Source organism: Colletes gigas, unplaced genomic scaffold (genome assembly GCF_013123115.1).
Source record: "Colletes gigas isolate AHSC1104 unplaced genomic scaffold, ASM1312311v1 Colletes_gigas_Sc00015, whole genome shotgun sequence".
NCBI lineage: Eukaryota > Metazoa > Arthropoda > Insecta > Hymenoptera > Colletidae > Colletes > Colletes gigas.
Genome location: NW_025106644.1, coordinates 2,031,696 through 2,053,547, shown reverse-complemented (window position 1 = coordinate 2,053,547; position 21,852 = coordinate 2,031,696). Strand labels below are relative to the sequence as shown.

General features: G+C 31.7%; 1 protein-coding gene and 1 long non-coding RNA gene across 4 annotated transcripts in view; both read left to right on the top strand.

Moving 5' to 3' along the window:
* Window positions 1-21,852, top strand: part of LOC122400008 (cysteine-rich motor neuron 1 protein) — a 653,650-nt gene that overhangs the window by 202,570 nt on the left and 429,228 nt on the right. The gene's annotated exons all lie outside the window — the stretch shown is intronic.
* The window catches only part of LOC122400009, a 251,400-nt gene continuing 235,716 nt past the window's right edge, over window positions 6,169-21,852 (top strand). For both annotated transcript variants that reach the window (XR_006259318.1, XR_006259317.1), the window contains exon 1: window positions 6,169-6,391. This is a non-coding gene — a long non-coding RNA (uncharacterized LOC122400009). The remainder of the gene's footprint in view (window positions 6,392-21,852) is intronic.

Below are 21,852 nucleotides of genomic sequence, written 5' to 3'. Positions count from 1 at the left end.
AAAGAGTTTCGTTTTATCGTTGTTGTTGTTTACCCGGGGACAGTTGATATTTCGCGCGACGGCCGATAGCGGGCGATAAGATACTTTCGATCGGAGATTGGGTTCGCTCCGTACGAGTATACGACGAGCGTACGTATTTTCATAGACCCTCTCGTTTTACGTGGGTACACATAGAGAGACGGTCGGCGTATATAAGCGGGGGATGCACATGCTGGAGTCTCTCGGTGCACGCCAAGGCAATTTTCCGTGAGTAAACTCGCAGCCTTTGGGGGGCTCTGACGCGCGTTATCTTACGACTCCGGAGTCAGAGCGGCGGGGAACTGGAGATCCTGGCGAGGATCTGGCAGCGAGGCAGGATCTGTCTCCGTCGTACTGAGGATATGGATTCTCACTTTTCCATACACGATCATTTTTAGAGAGAGGAGGAGCCTGAGGGTGGGCGAACACTGAGGGTCGATAAGACTGGGTCTGACACGTGAGACTTAAGAGTGGGCGCCATTTTTGTTTTTTAGCGACTCTCGATTGCAAAATATGTACCAATATTTCTATATTTCTGAATAGTTCACTTTCATTAAATAATTATGTTCGAAAGAAATTATAAAATGGGTCCTTTTACTGAGGAAAATCGTTTCTGGAATGTGGCATGTGGGACTTGAGTGTCGCCATCTTTGTTTTTTAGAGACTCTTGATTGCAAAATATGTAACAATATTTCAATATTTCAGAATGTTTCACTTTTAGTAAATAATTATGTCTGAATGAAATTACAAAATGGGTCCTTTTACTAAGGAAAATCGCATCTCGAATGTGGCATGTGGGACTTGAGAGTCGCCATCTTTGTTTTTCGACGACTCTCTATTGCAAACTATCTATGAATATTCAATCTGATTTCACAAACAGGACACCAAACACTTTTGTTAAATAATTATATACTTCAAAAAAATTACAAAATGGCTCCCTTATAGACGAAAACAATTTTTGGAATATGACACGTGGGGACTTAAGAGTCGCCATTTTCGTTTTTTGACGATACTAAATTGCAAACTGTCTACCAATATTTCTCAATATTTCACTTCCACTAAATAATTATGTTTGAAAGAAATTACAAAATGCTTTCGTTACTAAAAACAACAGTACAAATCTAGTAATTTTTATATTATTCATTTATTCGTAAAAAAGGTCCTTCAATACAAAAGGAAACAATACATTAAAAAAAGCAAAATTGAAAATTTACATTATAACCCCATGCACTTCAAAACTTGTTTTCAATATGAACATTTCACAATTTAAAAAAAAATTTTATGGTGCTGCTTCTAAGAATTAAAAAAAATGTTCTCACAAAAATTTAAAAACTATTATAATTTACATTTTATTTGTTTATTTCGTTAATGCAGTTAATATTATTTGAAACTAACCTTAAAATTTATATTATGTCACCATAGCCATTAGAACACAAAGAATTAATTTTTAAAAATTTCTAAAAAAAACCTTCTGCATTACAAAAATTATTTCCATTATAAACATTCAACAATTTCAAAATAATTTTATGATACTGAGAATTAAAATTGTTTTTCCAAATTTAAAAAATGATTATAATTTATTTCTCTAATTCAGTTTGTATTATTCGAAATTAACCTTAAAATTTATATGATATCGATTATAGCCATTAGAACACAAAAAATTAATTTTAAATATCCCTAAAAAAGCCCTCTGCACTTCAAAAATTATTTCCAATATAAACATTCAATAATTTCAAAATAATTTTATAGTACTGCTCCTGAGAATTAAAATTGTCCTCCCAAAAATTTAAAAAACGATTATAATGTATATTTTATTTATTTATTTCTCTAATACAGTTACTATTATTAGACTTAAAATTTATATTACGTCGTCATATCCAATAGAATCCAAAAAATTTCTAAAAAAAAGTTTAATGGTGGCCAGACTGTAAACAACGCCATAAAAATAACGTAGCCAATAAACGTGGCCCGTACCCTCTCCCTCGTGGCGATCTATCAGCTACCCTATTGTGTTTTCCCCATTGGTTGGTAGTCACCGTGAAGAAAATCGTTCGTAAGGGGCGTGTTCGTAAAGTCGTCGAGCTCCTCCGGACCGGAATTATGAGCCACGGTTTGACACCGATCGCCTGGCAATGGCGCGCATTAAATTCTCTCGGTGAAGGACAGAAATAAAGTTACGCGCAGTCAGGGTCGTCGTGCTCCTCTCGCCTACCCGATAGCGCCGAGGATGACTCACGTGCCGCGACATCGAAGGCTTGGTTTTCGTCGTATTCAAAATAAAACGATCCACCCGCGCAATTCGTTACTTTCACCTACGGTGCTCCACGGAGTTTCGTTCTTCGATTCCTTTGCAAGTCCACGGTTAATCGTTCGGCCCTTATCGGCGTTACGAAACCGAGAAACAACGTAATAACGAGTTGAGGTTATGGCTGGAGGCGAATGAAAGTGGTATTGAATACTTGGGTCTGGATTTTTTTGAGAAATAACATCGCAACTTTGATTTTTATTTTGAAGGGGAAATATTATTATAGATTTGGAAGGGTTGTATTATTATAGATTTTTAATAATTGATTTTTATTTTTTTTTTATTTTTCTTCAGTATTTACTTGTTGAAATAATAATAATAAATTTCTATTTTTGGAGTGGATGATTTTATACGTTTTTGATTTTGATTTTGAAGTGGATATTTTATTATAGATTTCGAAGGGTTTGTTTTTGTTATAGAGTTTCAATAATTAATTTTTCTTTATTTTTATTTTTTTTCAGAATTTAGTTGAAAGAATATGTAATAATAAATTTCTATTTTTAGAGTCGATGATTTTGAAGGGGAAATTTTATTATAGATTTCAAAGGGTTGTTTTGTTACAGAGTCTCAATAATTGATTTTATTTTTATTTTTTTCCAGAATTTAGTTGCTGAAATACTAATAAAAATTTCTATTTTTAGAGTCGATGATTTTATACGTTTTTGATTTTGATTTTGAAGGGGAAATTTTATTATAGATTTCGAAGGGTTGTTTTTGTCATAGAGTTTCAATAGTTGGTTTTATTTTTATTTTTTTTCCAGAATTTCGTTGTTGAAATAATAATAATAAATTTCTATTTTTAGAGTGGATGATTTTGATTTTGAAGGGGAAATTTTATTATAGATTTCGAAGGGTTGTTTTTGTTATAAAGTTACAATAATTGACTTTTATTTTTTCTTTTTTCAAAATTTAGTTGCTGAAATAATAATAATAAATTTCTATTTTTAGAGTCGATGATTTTAGTTATTTTTGATTTTGATTTTGAATGGGAAATTTTATTGTAGATTTGGGAGGGTTGTTTTGTTATAGATTTTTAATAATTGATTTTTATTTTATTTTTAATTTGTCTTCAGAATTTAGTTGTTAAAATAATAATAATAAATTTCTATTTTTGGAGTGGATGATTTTACACTTGTGTGGTGTGATTAATTATTGCAAGCAGTTTGAAGAATCTCGCGTTGGCCAAACTAAACATTTCTTAGAATTTAGAGTCGGAGAAGATTTATATTAGTCAAAAGAGACCTCAGACTTCACAAAGATTGACGAATACTATTACTAAAATAGACACACATTTATAACTTGTAAAATAACATATAATAAGTTACAGATATATTATTTATTTAATAACAGATTTTTGATCGTATAAATAAATTAATCTTTCAAGCTTTTGTATAAATAATTTAATAAGCAGTGTAAATTTTTACTAAATTTTACTAAATTATTACAGTGTAAATTTTTATTAAAATTTATTAATTTAGTACAGTGTAAATTTTTATTCAAATTGACTAAATCATTACAGTGTAAATTTTTATTAAAATTTACTAAATTACTGGAGTGTAAATTTTTATTAAAATTTGCTAAATTATTACAGTGTACATTTTTACTAAATTTTACTAAATTACTATAGTGTAAATTTTTACTATAATTTACTAAATTACTATAGTGTAAATTTTTATTCAAATTGACTAAATTATTACAGTGTAAACTTTTATTAAAATTTACTAAAATACTACAGTGTAAATATTTACTAAAATTTACTAAATTATTACAGTGTAAATTTTTATTAAAATTTACTAAATGACTACAGTATAAATTTTTATTAAAATTTACTAAATTACTACAGTGTAAATTTTTACTAAAATTGTTACTAAAATTTGTACTGAAATTTACATTGTTAGATTAGTTTCAGAAATTTACAATTTTTTTTTACAATTTTTATATCGAGTTTTTTGCGTGGTCCAAAATGGCCGCCACAGCATATATTATAACAGCACCGTATATACAGTTTTAATAACAGTGACAAAATCTATATTCGCATCAAACTACCATTAACGTCATTAACGATTTTCGACATTTTCCATCGTCAGCAACAATGCACGTTAAGTTCAATTTTGAATTTAATTTACGGGTTTCCATTATATTCTTCTGTGCCCGTAAATCGTCGCCATTGTTACATGCATTCTCTTTTTAAACGCTAGTTGAAATTAATCGATCCGAAGGATACATAAATTTAGGGGGAGATGCAATAACGTGTTAACGTTTAAATTTTGTTTATATATACGACTAATAAATTGAATTTTCTGTTTTATCGGGGAATAAATCGCGTGACGAAGTGTCGATAAATATTAAAAATGGCACGTAAATTATTATACCTCGAAAACTGTTTGCAAACGTTTCAAAAAATATTTGCAAAACGGGTTAAATTTCGTATCTTATCGTAAATTATCATTTGTATTCTATCAAAATTAAGTCATTCTTCTGATTGTGTATATTCGGTATATATTGTTATTTAAAAATGTTAAATAGATTTCTTTAAATTCAAAAAATGTATCTTTTTTTATTTTTGTTATAAATTTTTAGGTTAACAACCATAAGTAACTATTTAAAAATTTGAAAATTACAGAATTTAACTAATATTCAATATTTCTATCTCCTTAATTTCGATGGTACACATAAATACATCATAAACACAATAAACACCTCAATCGTCGTCCGCCATTTTGATATTTTCCATAGGATTGGTAAGCCCTGCTTTAAACAAATTTTTAAACGATTATAGTTTATATTTTATTCTCTTATACAATTATATATCGTCTTAATTTCGATGGTACAAATAAACACCTCAATTGTCGTCCGCCATCTTGATATTTTCCATAGGGTTGGTAAGCCCTCTGCAACTGGTATTTACCAATTTAATACACAGTCAAATAAAGTAGGAGGTGTTTTGATATTATTTATATCAATTTTAATGCCATATTTAATACCAATCATTAATAATTATAAAATCAAATCAAGAAAATTTGATTATATTAATGATTAGGAAGACAATTGATTAAATATCCTTATTTCTTCGAGAATCTATCCTCTTAATTTCTATGGTACAAATAACTACATCAAAAACACAATAAACACCTCAATCATCGTCCGCCATCTTGATATTTTCCATAGGGCTGGTAAGCCCTCTTGCTACCGGTATTTACCAATCTAATACACAGTCAAATAAACCCGGTGTTTTAATATTATTTATATCAATTTTAATGCTATATTCAATACCAATCATTAATAATTATAAAATCAAATCAAGAAAATTTGATTATATTAATGATTAGGAAGACAATTGATTAAATATCGTTATTTCTTCGAGAATCTATCCTCTTAATTTCTATGGTACAAATAGCTACATCATAAATACAAAAAATACTATCGTCCGCCATCTTGATATTCTCTGTAGGGGTTGGCAAGGCCTCCGCTACCGGTATTTACCATTCCAATACCGCCATTCAGCGTTTCGGGTGGGAGACCCCGTCGCAGCAGAGGCGGTGTTACGTCACCGCCAGCGCCTCCCAGGAAAAGAAACGGAATTTCATAGGCGGTAAAGTCGATGGTTCGGCATAAATTACACCGCGGTTAGATCGAGTGACCAGGCTCGCCACGGTTCCGCGGGGTCAAGCACGAACGCCGGCGTACGGTCAAACGGAGACCCGCAGGTAAGTACGTCGGTGGGCTTCTCAGCGGAGTGCGTGGTACACACGCATCGTGGGCCAACCGTCGCCTCCGCGCGGGGGAAACCAGTCACTCGTATAAAACCGGCGAGCGAGTCACGGCTCGAGTCAGTTTCGCCTCGCGCCTCGCGTGAGTCTCGTTCCGGTCCGTCGCGGCGCTAGCGGTTTCTCTCGTTCGCGCGAGTGTGTCAACGCGTTCGCCCAAAGAAAGACCCCACCGTTCTCTCTCAGTGAATCGCGACGATCTCCACGGATGCAGTGCCTCGTCGAGTTGTTGTGACGTTTCATGGCGAGCGTCGCCGCGCCAGGATCGCGTGGTGTTCCGTCGATCGTCGATCAGGAGCATGTAAGTACCAGAGGTATATTGCCCGGTGCCTGTGCCAGATCCGTGGATCCGTAGATCGAAGACGAGAAATATCGCTGGGTCAGGTGGGGAAGCAAAGGATGCCACGTAAACTGGCATAAAATAGAATAGTCTTTGGGGAGTTGGTAGATCTTGGGAAGTGAATCTTTCCGTGAAGCTTGGACGTAGAGATCAAACCCTTTTGGTAGCTGTTAGGTGAATATTAGTAATTGATCTGTCGATGATGTGCGGGAAACGCCTATGGGCGTTTGGTGCGCGTGTATAAGGATACTAAATAGAGGCTTCCGCACACGGTGTGCGTCTCAAAATTGTTATCGATGGATACGTAGAATCTGATGCGAGGTTTCTGGGGGGAAATCGTGAAATTTTAACTTTTGTTGGTTTTGGTCTTTTTTGTGTAAACAAGGGAAATCGTCGACCGGGGTTTCCAGAGTCGCGTAATTTTAATTCCACCGTCGCGTATCGTTGGTCTGGAACGGAACTGGAATTTCAGGATTGACCTTGGGGACCGCTCCGCTTATCGCCCCGGCCGCGGTTGACGTTTATTTTTCACGAGGCGTTAACTACGGAGCGGTGGCGCTCGGCTCGCGCCGGCGCTTTTTCGTGCCCCGCGTATCTTCAGGAATTCCGCGGCGGCCGTGAAAGACTATCAAAGCCACAGGTGGCGGTCAGAATTGACTAATGGGAGAGGGAAGTCAACCGACCATGTGTTTTCGTTCGCGAGGGGGCGCATGGGGTCGTGTCGTTTGCGCTACGGCGAAGGCCATTGACGTTCGGTAATTTGTATCGCTTAACGAGCGAATCGAAACGTTTCCTGAGCGTCGCCCCGCGCCAGCACACCTGTTTAGCCACGGTCAATAAAGCACGAACGAAAAGAACAAACACCGACGTTTCCAAGTTTCGCCAACATACGGAATTATGTACACAGGTATTAATAGAAAGGAAATAACGAAATATTCTTTCACGATCTTTCATTTAATAATGGATTTCGTAAGAATCGAATCCAGTTTTTATTTCTTGTAATTATTTTTGAGAATATTGTTTTCTGTTTTTTATTTAGCAGAGTTAATTTTAAAGGAGATTATTGGGTTTCGAATGTAACCTTAAAAATGTCCACGTTTCGTGAATATATAAAGAGGTACTGTTGGCGCATGCGCAATAGTTGATAGCTGCACGAAGGGTGAAAGAAGCAACGAAAGATTGTTGCATATTCTTTTTTTAAAAGTAGATTTCATTAGTATAAAGAATCGAATCCATTTTTTATTTCCTGTAATTATTTTTGAGAATATTTCTGTGTTTTATTTAGTAGAGTTAATTTTAAAGGAGATTATTGGGTTTCGAATGTAACCTTAAAAATGTCCACGTTTCGTGAATATTTAAAGAGCTTCTGTTGGCGCATGCGCAGATAGGTGCACGAAGGGTGAAAGAAGCAACGAAAGATTGTTCCATATTATTTATTTTAAAAGAAGATTTTGCTAAGCCAAAATGATGGAATCTTTCGTTTCCTTCTTGTAATTATTTTTGAGAATATTGTTTTCTGTGATTTATTTAGCAGAGATAATTTTAAAGTAAATTACTGGGTTTCGAATGTAACCTTAAAAATTTCGTCCATGTTTCGTGAATATATAAAGAGGTACTGTTGGCGCATGCGCAGTAGTTGATAGGTGCACGAAGGGTGAAAGAAGCAACGAAAGATTGTTCCACATTGTTTATTGTAAAAAAAGGTTTTATAAGGCAAAAGGATCGAAATCACTTTGGTTTTTTTCTCACAATTATTTTTGTGAATATCTTTTTCTGTATTATAAATCGTAGAGTTAATTTCAAAGTCGAATGTAGTGTGAAATTGAATGCAAATGTCGAATATAACCTCAAACATGATGATCACGTTTCGTGAATATATAAAGAGGTGCAAGATTGTTGGCGCATGCGCAGTAGTTGATAGGTGCACTAAGGGTGAAAGAGGCAACCAAATATTCTTCCATACTAATTATTTAAAAAGGATTTCGTAAACCAAAAGAATCGAATGCACTTTTGTTTCTCTTCTCACAATTATTTTTCGAAATATCTTCCATATTTTACTTAGTAGAGTTAATTTTAAAGTCTAATGCAGGGCAAAGTAGAACGTTGGTGTCGAACCTAACCTCAAAGCTATCGTTACAAAATTGTTGATGCAAGCAAAGATTGATAGGAGCATGATAGGTGAAAGACACAACGACAGATTGTTTTTCATTTTCTATTTCAAAAAAATTGAATCTATTTTCATTTTATTTTCACAATTATTTTTGAGAATATCATTTTCTATATTCTATTTCGTAGAGTAAATTTTAAAGTCGAATATAGTACAAAGTCGAACTGGTCACTGATGTCGAACATAACCTCAAAAAAATCATTAGAAAATTGTTGGCGCATGCAGAATTCTATGGGAGCTCGAAAGAATGAAAAAACCACAAAAGATTGTTAATTTTCTATTTCAAAAAAATTGAATCTATTTTCATTTTATTTTCACAATTATTTTTGAGAATATCATTTTCTATATTTTATTCATCATAGAGTAAATTTTTAAGTCGAACTGGTCACTGATGTCGAACATAACCTCAAAAGTATCATTACAAAATTGTTGACGCATGCGTAGAAACTGATAGCAACACGAACAACAAAAGATTGTTAATTTTTGTATTTAAAAAAAAATTGACTTCAATTTTCCTTCCATAATTATTTTTCAAGCATATCTTTTACATTTTATTTGCCAGAGCTAATTTTAAAGTCTAATGTAGTGGGAAGTTGAACATAACCTCAAAAATATCGTTACAAAATTATTGACGCATGCGTAAGAGTTGCTAGGAGCACAAAGAATGAAAAAAAACAACAAAAGATTGTTAATTTTTTATTCAAAAAAAGATCGAATCCACTTTCATTTTATTTTCATAATTATTTTTGAGAATATCATTTTCTATATTTTATTCATCATAGAGTAAATTTTTAAGTCGAACTGGTCACTGATGTCGAACATAACCTCAAAAAGTATCATTACAAAATTATTGACGCATGCATAGAAATAGATAGCAGCACAAACAACTAAAAATTAATTTTTGTATTTAAAAAAAAATTGACTTTAGTTTTCCTTCCATAATTATTTTTCAAGAATATCTTCTAAATTTTATTTGCCAGAGCTAATTTTGAAGTCTAATGTAGTGGGAAGTCGAACCCCGATTCCGAACCTAACCTCAAAGGTGCCGTCCGCGTTTCGGTGGTTCTTGGAAGCCCCCGGGGAACGTTACGGTTCGGGAACTTCGGAAGACGCGTCTGGCGAAATTTTCCTGAGCGTTTCGTTCGCCGTTTATTGTCGCGACGATTTGGCAGTGGTATGCAAATGGAGCATCGCCGTCGACGAGAGATAGCGGCGCACTTTAGCCGAGCGAGCCGACAGTCGACAGCGAATTATTTGGCGGTTCCGAGAACTCTAGGCAATAATTAGAACGCGTTAGCGTAATTTTCATGGAGCTTGCGCGACGTAAACGTCGGATCCTCTTGTAAAGTGGCGCGTGACAATTATCCGGAGTCACTGCAACAGTGGAATCTGCATCGTTAAGCTATTCTCCCACTTGGGAAACTTTTAAAAAAAAAAAACGATTAAGCGACGATCGTATTTGTGCAAATTTATGGAATGTTTACATTGTTATTTGTAGTGGGTCCGTTGTTACAATTTTTAGATTGTTTATAAAGTCGAGTGGGAGAAGGGCTTAAGGTATATTTCTAGTCTGAGAGACGTGATTGAATTAATTAGTAGAGGAGAATTGTCTGCGTTGTTTGAAATGGTTATTTTGGATATTTTGGAGTTTTAGTAATTTTTGTGATTTGAATGGCTCGTGTGGGAGAAGGGCTTAATTCACTAAGAGAAATTATGAGGTGACAATTACATCTGTTCGAGTTTAAGGCGTCTTTATATTGTTATTTGTACTGTGGGTGTCGAAACAATTTTTCTATCGTCCATAAGGTCAAGTGGGAGAAGGGCCTAATCTATTAAAAGAAACTATGAGGCGACAATCATCTATATTCAAATTAAATGAGTCTTTATATTGTTATTTGTACTGTGGTCGTCGAAACAATTTTTCTGTCGTCCATAAAGTCAAGTGAAAGAAGGGCCTAATCCATCAAAAGAAATCATCAGATGATAGTCTTTACTATTCAAGTTTACAGAATCTTTACACTGTTATTTATACTTTATTCACCGATAGAATTTTTCTACCGCCCAGTAAGTCAAGTGAGAGAAGGACTTAAGGTTTATTTTTCTAGTCTGAGCAACGTAATCGAAACAATTAGTAGTCGCAAATGATCTATGTTGTTCGAAATGTCTATTCTTGAGACTTATTTTTGGGCTCACATAGCTCATGCGGGAGAAGGGCTTAATCTATTAAAAATAATCTTCAGGTGAAAATCATCTGTATTCAAGTTTCTAGAATCCTTACAATGTTATTTATACTTTGTCCATCGATACAATTTATCAATCGTCCACTAAGTGGGAGAAAGGCTTAATCCATGAAAAGAAATCATGAGGTGAAAATCATCTCTATGCAAGTTTATAGAATCCTTATATTCTTATTTATACTTTGTACATCGATACAATTTATTAATCGTCCACTTAGTCAAGTGGAAGAAGGGCTTAATTCATTAAAAAAACAAATCTTCATGTGAAAATCATCTCTATTCAAATTTATAGAGTCTTTACAATGTTATTTATATTTTGTCCATCGATAGAATTTATCAATCATCCAATAAGTCAAGTGGGAAAAGGGCTTAAGGTCTTTTTTCTATTCTGAGCGACGTAATCGCAAAAATTGCTGGTCGAGAATCGTGTGTGTCGTTCGAAACGATTATTTTGAAGCCTTTGCTTATTTTCTTGTTGGCGTGGGAGAAGGTCTTAATGGTGTTCGAGTCGGCGACAGATTTAAGCGCGAAACCAGGCGGAGACACGCGTCGAGAGGTTGCCTTAGGTCGTGCCGGAGAGGCTAGTTAGTATTTCGGTTCGAAAGTTCGCGAGGCACGTGGCATCGATTTAACGTCACGGTCGGATATTTCGGGCGGCGATCAAACTACCGCCCAGGTGCTCGCTTTAAGACCCATTACGAAACGACGCGGTCGTGGGAACGGAAGAAGACAATCCACTTCGAGAGCCAAGCTTGGTGAAAAATACAGTTGCGTTGCAACGATTTCCAAAATCATACTTTGCACTTGCAAAATAAAAATCAGAATTTTAATCGTGGAATTTAACATTCTCAAATGAAAAATTAAGGTCTTTATTTTTGACATGTGCAATTTGTTTCCAATTTAAAATTTCAAAAAATTACAGTATTTAATTTTGGTCTCTTTTAATTTGGACATGAAAGGCTAGAAATTCAAAATTACTAAAAGACAATTAAATTGATTTAAAAACGATTTTTTTTTTAATCTCTAAATTTCAAAATTTAATTTCATTATTTTCGACGTGTAATTTAATTTTATTATATTTTTATTTTATTTTTATTTTTATTTTATTTTCGTTTGGATTAGATGTGTCGAACGCAGTTAGTAATTAGTCGTAATTTCATTGCATTTTCGAAACTAATTAAAAATAAAAATTGCACGTCACACGATAAGCAACGGGACGAAGAATATTAGTAAATTTTATCAGGGTTTCATCGGTTTAACGGTTATCAGAGCTTAAACCATTCTTTCAAGGGAAACTCGTTAAAAGTTTTTAACGTTCATTTTTTCACATCAGCTTTGAAACTTTTTATTTTACTTTCACTCGGCCCTTGCTGGATCCTTCTCGGATCCTTAGACTCTGAAAAATCGTTTTTAAATCATTTTAATCGTCTTTTAGTAATTTTCTCTTTCATTGTAGACTATTGAATTTTTAGCCTTTTATGTTTGTGATTTAAGTGTTTTACAATTTTTTAACCATTGTTTTTTGAGGATCCAGAGCTTCTGTTATATGTAGATTCTTTTATTCGTTCTACTCGTTGTTAGCAGAAAGAATTTATACAGGGTGTTCGATAAGCTAGGGAAAAATTTTAATGGGGGATTCTGGAGACCAAAATAAGACGAAAATCGAGAATAGCAATTTGTTGATGGAGGCTTCGTTAAAAAGTTATTAACGTTTAAGGCTATGCTTGTGAGACGCGAGCGCACGCGGAACTTTAAACGTTAATAACTTTTTAACGAAGCCTCCATCGACAAATTGGTATTCTTGATTTTCGTCTTATTTTGGCCTCTAGAATCCCCCATTAAAATTTTTCCCATGGTTGTCGAGAACACCCTGTATAGTTTGTATGTGGAGACCACAAAAACGAAATCAGGAAGCATAAATTTCCATTTCGAGTAATTTAGTGCTTCCATTAGATTCTAGAGCATGAAAAATTGTTGAAAAATCTGGTGATTTATAACCACGAACAGAGTTTGGATATCTAATAATTTATAATAATTGGGGGAGGACTAAACTATTATGTTAGAAGAAATATTCCTTAGTTTTGGGAACATCTGTTTCTATTTCTATTAAGAAACACAGTCATGTCTTTATAATAGTGATAGAAAAATTAAATGGCATTTAGGTTAATTTTTAGAGCCCAAAAATATAAAAGTGAATTAGTCACATTAAAATTGAGAAATATATTTAAATTTATTTAACTCTGTTTTTCTAACTAAATTTATATATAATTTTTGAAATTATATATTTTGCATGTAATTTTGGTATTAAACTGGACCTCAATCAGAGTTGCAAACGTTTATTAATTAATTGGATTTGAAGTACACTATGAAAACAATTGAGGAATAGAAATATCAAAACGTAAGAACGAGCAGGTACTAGCATAAGTGCAATACAATGGGATTGGAAAGGTCAAGGTATAATGGGTGGTATAGATACGTAAGGTGTGGTTTGAGTATCTTGGCAATATAAGATAATAGTCAGAAATAAATAGCCAGAGGCTAAACATGGAAGAAACTAATAGCTATCTGTTGAAATAGAATTGAAATATCTAATGAAACGTTAGAAATTTTACTAAAACTCATCAATTGTTACTTTGGATACACTATTACTAACATTAAAACTAACAAAATGGTCAAAATGGTCCATTCATCATTTCTAATACAAATTCTAAAAAATTGACTCGACTGGATTTTTGAAAATTTACCATTATTACTATTGTTAACACTAAAACTAAGAAAGTGGTAAAAATGTCCCATTCAAGATTTCTAATAAAAATTGTCAAAAATTTACCATTATTACTATTATTAATACTAAAAGTAACAAAATGGTCAAAATGTCCCATTCAAGATTTCTAATAAGAATTTTTAAAAATTTATTCGACAGGATTTTTCAAATTTTACCATTATTACTATTATTAACACTAAAACTAACAAAATGGTCAAAATGACCCATTCATGATTTCTAATACAAATTGTAAAAAATTGACTCGACTGGATTTTTCAAATTTTACCATTATTACTATTATTAACACTAAAACTAACAAAATGGTCAAAATGTCCCATTCATGATTTCTAATACAAATTCTAAAAAATTGACTCGACTGGATTTTTCAAATTTTACCATTATTACTATTATTAACACTAAAACTAACAAAATGGTCAAAATGACCCATTCATGATTTCTAATACAAATTGTAAAAAATTGACTCGACTGAATTTTTCAAAATTCATCATTATTTTATATAAGAGAATAAATAAATATTTATTTCCAATTCATGTTTTCTAATAAAAATTGTAAGATTGTAATAGACCTGACTGGATATTTGAAAATTGATCATACTTTTGTATAAGAGAATAAATAAATATTTATTTCAAAGTATTTATCATTTTAATTTTTTTGATGAAAAATAAATACACCATAATTGTTAATAGTTTTAGTGTTGAAAGGTATTCTCAATCTTTGTTATATAATTTCTGAGCGTCCATTTTTTCATATAATTTCTGAGCGTCCATTTTGTGTGAGAACGGAACTGTTTCGATTTATTTTAGCCCGAAAGTTGACGTAACTTGTTAATTCAGCGTGGTTCGCCGGTTCAACCTCTCCCGGAGGTGGATTTAATTCGAGTCTGGTTTCTTTCTTTGTTCGTTCGGGTTCGTGGAAGAGGCAGCAATTTGAGAAGGTGAGATTTATTCGCGTCACTTATCTTATCGCCGGTGCGTCACCGTTTTGAGAATGCCAGCTATCGAACTCTTGCCAAGTCGGATTTAAAACCAAATGCATCGACGTCGAATTCCTCGACCTTTTATCCCGCCGGAAGGATCGACGATCGATCGGGATCCGAGTCCGTGGAACTCGACAACCGCGTGAGACAAATCGCCATTTTGTAAATATCCATTTCCATCGTAATTCATTAGGAAAAATTCCGTGTAATTTTATTATTTAAAAATTGTATTTGGGGGGATTAAAAAATGAGAAATTTCTTGATAAAATTCTGTTTCACCGGAGTCCTGTAGGATTATTTGGATGAAATTTGTATTTTTGTATGTTTTGGTTAGAATCTCTGAAACGTGGAGTCCACTGGAATATATTGGAGACACAGTTGTGCTTCTGGAATTTTTAACGAGGATTTCGTACATGTAATCGTGCTCCTAATGCAAAATATTTTCGATGCCATTAATCTTGAAATGTTAATACATTGTTGAGGAACCAAAATGGCTGCTGTGCATTCTTTTTTAAATGTTTGTTGCTCCATCAACTGGTACCATCATGTTACATATATTACCAAAGATGATAACTATTTAAAAATTGTTCTTTAGAATACTGTGATTGTCTCTAACAATTTGATATAATTATAGAATTGCTCTATATTTTCAAAAATAGTTTGTCATCTCACCAACTGCTCCCATCAAATCAGATATAGTATCAAAACAGATAACTATATAGAAATTGTTATTTAGAGTACTCTGATTGTCTCTAACAATTTTATATAATTATTGAATTGCTCTATAATTTCAAAAAAATATTTCTCATCTTACCAACTGCTCTCATTGTCTCAAACACAGTACGAACGTAAATAACTATGTAGAAATTGCTATTTAGACTACTCTAATTGCCTTTAACAATTTTATATAATTGTTGAATTGCTCTATATTTTCAAATTAGTTTGTCATCTCACCAACTGCTCCCATTGTCTTGGTAATGTATTTCCAAAGGAAATAACTATTTAAAAATTGCTATTCAGACTACTCCAATTGCCTCTAACAATTTTATATAATTATAAAATTGCTCTATATTTTCAAAAATAGTTTGTCATCTCACCAACTGCTCCCATCAAATCAGATATAGTATCAAAACAGATAACTATATAGAAATTGTTATTTAGAGTACTCTGATTGTCTCTAACAATTTTATATAATTATTGAATTGCTCTATAATTTCAAAAAAATATTTCTCATCTTACCAACTGCTCTCATTGTCTCAAACACAGTACGAACGTAAATAACTATGTAGAAATTGCTATTTAGACTACTCTAATTGCCTTTAACAATTTTATATAATTGTTGAATTGCTCTATATTTTCAAATTAGTTTGTCATCTCACCAACTGCTCCCATTGTCTTGGCAATGTATTTCCAAAGGAAATAACTATTTAAAAATTGCTATTCAGACTACTCCAATTGCCTCTAACAATTTTATATAATTATAAAATTGCTCTATATTTTCAAAAATAGTTTGTCATCTCACCAACTGCTCCCATCAAATCAGATATAGTATCAAAACAGATAACTATATAGAAATTGTTATTTAGAGTACTCTGATTGTCTCTAACAATTTTATATAATTATTGAATTGCTCTATAATTTCAAAAAAATATTTCTCATCTTACCAACTGCTCTCATTGTCTCAAACACAGTACGAACGTAAATAACTATGTAGAAATTGCTATTTAGACTACTCTAATTGCCTTTAACAATTTTATATAATTGTTGAATTGCTCTATATTTTCAAATTAGTTTGTCATCTCACCAACTGCTCCCATTGTCTTGGTAATGTATTTCCAAAGGAAATAACTATTTAAAAATTGCTATTCAGACTACTCCAATTGCCTCTAACAATTTTATATAATTATAAAATTGCTCTATATTTTCAAAAATAGTTTGTCATCTCACCAACTGCTCCCATCAAATCAGATATAGTACCAAAACAGATAACTATATAGAAATTGTTATTTAAAGTACTCTGATTGTCTCTAACAATTTTATATAATTATTAAATTGCTCTATATTTTCAAAAAACTATCTGTCATCCTACCAACTGCTCTCATTGTGTCAAACACAGTACCAAAGTAAGTAACTATTAAAAAATTGCTATTCAGACTACTGTAATTGACTTTAACAATTTTATATAATTATTGACTTGCTCTATATTTTCAAAAAAGTATCTGTCATCTTTCCAACTGCTTTCATTGTGTCAAACACAGTATCATAGTAAATAACTATTTAGAAATTGCTATTTAGACCACTCTGATTGCCTCTAAGAATTTTATATACTCATTGAATTGCTCTATATTTTCAAAAATAGTTTGTTATCTTACCAACTGCTTCCTTTGTCTGGTTAATGTATTTCCAAAGCAAATAACTATTTAGAAATTGCTATTTAGAGTACAGTGATTGTCTCTAACAATTTCAAATAATTATTTGTTTGCTCTATATTTTCAAAAAAATTTTTGTCCTCTCTACAACTGTTCCTATCAAATCAGATATAGTACCAAAACAGATAACTATATAGAAATTGTTATTTAGAGTCCTCTGTTTGTCTCTAACAATTTTATATAATTATTGAATTGCTCTATAATTTCAAAAAAATATTTCTCATCTTACTAACTGCTCTCATTGTTTCAAAGACAATACCAAAGCAAATAACTATTTAAAAATTCCTATTCAGTGGACCTTGCTTGCCTCCAACAATTTTATACAACAATTAAATAATAATTACACATTTTCAAAAATATTTTGAAACCTACTTTTCCCATAATCTCGAATACAGTACCAAACTATTTAAAAATCGTAATAAAAACTATTTCAATGCCTCCAAAAAATTGTTTCTATAATTATCATTCAACAAACCTAATGTTAAACCAAAATTCTAAGATCGAAAACGTGTTGTCGAATCAAAAGTGAAGACATTCTCGCGCCAATCTTGACATCTCCAAGTAATTATTTCCGTTCTGAAAATAATCGTTTTCAGTCTGCAAACGTCGTTTCCCGAATTCGTGAATTCTCTTTGCCTTTCATTTGTCACGTTTCACGGGGGACACACACGGTGCTCCGTGATATACGTACACGGTATCGGGAATTCACAATGACGCAACCGTGGTACGTGATCGATGATCGTGGAAACGTGGGAATGCTGGTCTCAAACGGTCAGCCTGTTCTTCCTGTCCCGCCTAAACTCTCGTCAAACTCCACGGCTCATTTGAGAAATGCGCGAGATTCGGTTTCTTGATTTCAGATTCGTCGGGGCTAAACGCGCCGGCCATTCGTGCTTTGAAAAATCTATGATGAATCGTTGGGAATAAATTTAAGCAGATCCACCACGTCCTCCGTTTTGGTACCGAGAAACTCGAGGTTGGTTATAAATTCTCTCGCGGAGTACACTTTTATTACGCACTTTACCTCCCTCGAGACGCGGTGGTTTGCAATCCTTTTGCAAAAAGAAAGAACAATTTTTACTGGAAAGATGAGTCATAGGTTCAAAATTTATGGGAAAGAATATTTCAAATTTTGGAAATTAATATATCAATGCGAATAAATATTTTAGTTCTCTGTATTTTTTTTTATTAAAAATGTTATTTTTTAGTATTTTAGTTTTTAGAATTTTGCACCTAAATATTTTTTTAAATAAATAGTTGTAATGGGACAAAAGTATTTTGACTTTGGTATTTTTTTTTTTTAGAATGTTGAAAATCATTGATGTTTTCTATTTTTTATTTTATACAGTACCACAACATGTAACTATTTAAAAATTGTTATTGATTACGTCTAACAATTTTATAAAATTTTTGTTTCATTGCTCCTTATTTTCAAAAATATTTTTTCATATTTGTCCAGATTAAAAATATCCTTTTGCAATATTTTATTGTCCAGAATTTTCTACCTAAACATTTTTCTAAACAAATAGTTGTCAACACAAAAATATTTTGACTGTTCTTTTTTTTTAATTTTTGAAGTCCTTGATATATTTTTTTTTTTTAATTGCAATTGATATTAAAAAGTGTTTAGAACTGTGATATGATCGTCGAGTATCAAACGTTGGAATTTAACACGAAATTTATTTCCATCGATGATTTTCTAATCGTCGAGTTTTGACAAAATGGAGCTTTATCGTGGCCACTTCGCTTATCTAGCTTAGACCTCGCGCTAATGGACTTCTTATTGCGGGGAAAGTTGGAGCACGTTTATATCGAACAATCCATAACACCAGGGTTCACGAAAGGCCGAGTAATTAGAATTCGTGCCGCCATTAACGAATAATCGAAAGAACGTTGCAATCTCTCTTACGATAATGTAAGTGATAAATGCTTTAGAAGTTTTATAGTCAGGTCAAGTCTATCTACGAAAGTAAACATATTTAGGTTTCGTAGGAATTTTTTTAAAAACACACAAAAATCGAAGTTATCTCTTTATCGAAAGATGAAACTAAGTGTTCTCAAGATATGATCGAAATGTTAGATACTGTTTGTATTTCAAAAACAGAACGTGCCAAAGAATTTAATTATGATAATCGAAAATTCGAGCTCTCAAATTTTACATCGTTTTTGATAACAAAGATCGATCAAGATAGATTTGATATCTTCGAAATAATCACATTACTTGTTCTATTTTTTTTGTTATCGAAAATTGACCTTTCGAAATAAAATTTCGTACATTATAAATAGATTCTTATTTTACAAATTTTTTTAAATAAATAGTTATGATGGGATAAAAGTATTTTGACTATGGTACTTTTTTTTTTAATTGTTCAAAATTTTAGTTCGCTGTTACAAGTTCAGTTGAAAATAGAAAAGTGTATAAAAATAGGAAAAGAAAACCATGTTTTTCAATTTAGAATTTTCTACAGCGAATAGTGGAAAATAAATTTGAATTTTATAATTCGTCATTGGAAATGTGAAAACTACATAAAAAATGAATAATAATATTTTACGACATAGGTACATGAAATTACAGTAAAAATAAACTAATAAAAGTGGTATATTTTGGGAAGTAATATATATGTAAAATTTTGAATTAAAAAAAAAAAATTTCTTTTATACAATTTTTTTATGGTCAATACAAAGTTTCAAGGAAATTTATTTGTTATTTATAAGTCCAAAAATTAATCAAAAACGAGCTTCACAAAATCGCTTTCCAAAAAAATTTTGGGAAAAATATATCAAAAATTGAATGAAAAAATCAGGCATTTTATTTTGTATAATCTTTACAGTAATCAATATAAATTCTCAATGAAATTTATTTGTCACTTTCAAGTCCAAAATCTAATCAAAAACAAGTGTTACAAAATCGACTTTCTGTAAAAATAGCAAATTTTGAAGAAAAAAAATGTATTTAAAGTTGAATGAAAAAATAAGCCATTTTATTTTGCATAATCTTTACAATAATCAATGGGAATTTTCAAAAAAAATTTATTACTCACTTTCAAGTCCAAACATTAATCAGAAACGAGCTTCACAAAATTATTTTTCTATAAAAATAGCAAATTTTGAAAAAAAAAAATATATTTAACATTGAATGACAAAATCAGCCATTTTATTTTGCACAATCTTTACAATAATCTACAAAAACTAGCTTCACAAAATTGTCTTTCTATAAAAATAACATATTTTGAAAAAAAAGACATATCTAAAATCGAATTAAAAAATCGGCCATTTTCATTTGTACAATTATTTTATGATCAATACAAAGTCTCGAGGAAATTTATTTCTCTCTTATAAGTCCAAAAATTAATCAAAAACTAGCTCCACAAAATTAAGATTCTATAAAAAATTTTGACACGAATAATGTATCTAAAATTGAATTAAAAAGGGAGCCATTTTCTTTTGTACAATCTTTACAATAAGCTATACAAATTCTCAAGGAAATATATTACTCACTTTCAAGTCCAAAAATTAATCAGAAATTAACTTCACAAAATTGTCTTTCTATAAAAATAGAATATTTTGTCAAAATAAATATATTTAAAATTGAATGAAAAAGTCAGCCATTTTATTTTGTACAATCTTAACAATAATCAATATAAATTTTCAAGGAAATATATTTCTCGCTATCAAGTCCAAAAACTAATCAAAAACAAGCTTCAAGAAATTGTCTTTTTATAAAAATAACATATTTTGTCAAAATAAATATATTTAAAATTGAATGAAAAATTCAGCCATTTTATATTATACAATCTTTACAATAATCAATACAAATTCTCAAGGAAATATATTACTGACTTTCAAGTCCAAAAATTAATCAGAAATTTACTTCACAAAATTGACTTCCCATAAAAATAGCATATTTTGTCAAAATAAATATATTTAAAATTGAATGAAAAAATCAGCCATTTTCTTTTGTACAATATTTACAATAATCTATACAAATTCTCAAGGAAATTTATTTGTCACTTTGAAGTCCAAAAATTAGTCAAAATCTAGCTACACAAAATTGAGTTTCTGTACAAAATTTTGACAAGAATAATGTTTTCTAAAATTGAATTAAAAAGGGAGATATATTACTCACTTTCAAGTCCAAAAATTAATCAGAAATTTGCTTCACAAAATTGTCTTTTTATAAAAATTAAGAATTAAATATATTTAAAATTGAATGAAAAAATCAGCCATTTTATTTTATACAGTTCTTACAATATTCTGTACAAATTCTCAAGAAAATTTATTTGTCAATTTCAAGTCCAAAAATTAATCATAAATGACCTTCGCAAAATAGATTTTCCTTTTCGAATGAAGTCAGAGTTTCGTACAGGAAAATGTTTGTTTAAAATACGAAATTATTTTTCCCTTTCATCGCGTAAAGGTTGAATGGCGAGCCAATTCGGGTCGTCGTATTTTTGTTAAGCTTTGTTATTGATCGTTCTAACTGTTTAGTTGAAAGGAATTCGTTTCATTCCATTTCACGAACGATAAACTTGTCGGAATGTCGAGCTATTTTCATGCAGCCAATCTTGAGGAACGTAAATAGTGGAACGGCTCGCTGCAAATTTACTGATCCGAACTCACGAGGCATTCGATAAAAATTAATGATACGATACCGAGAACTTTGTGTGACTGTTGATGTTATGTCATCACGACTAATTTTACCAGACGCGAAGCTATTTTGATATTACGATTTTTGTTACGAGTTTCTCCTATCGCCGTGAATTATCTTCGCTTCGTTCTTCGCGACAGCTTTGACGCATTCGAATGGGGACGCCATTTTTCGAGACTT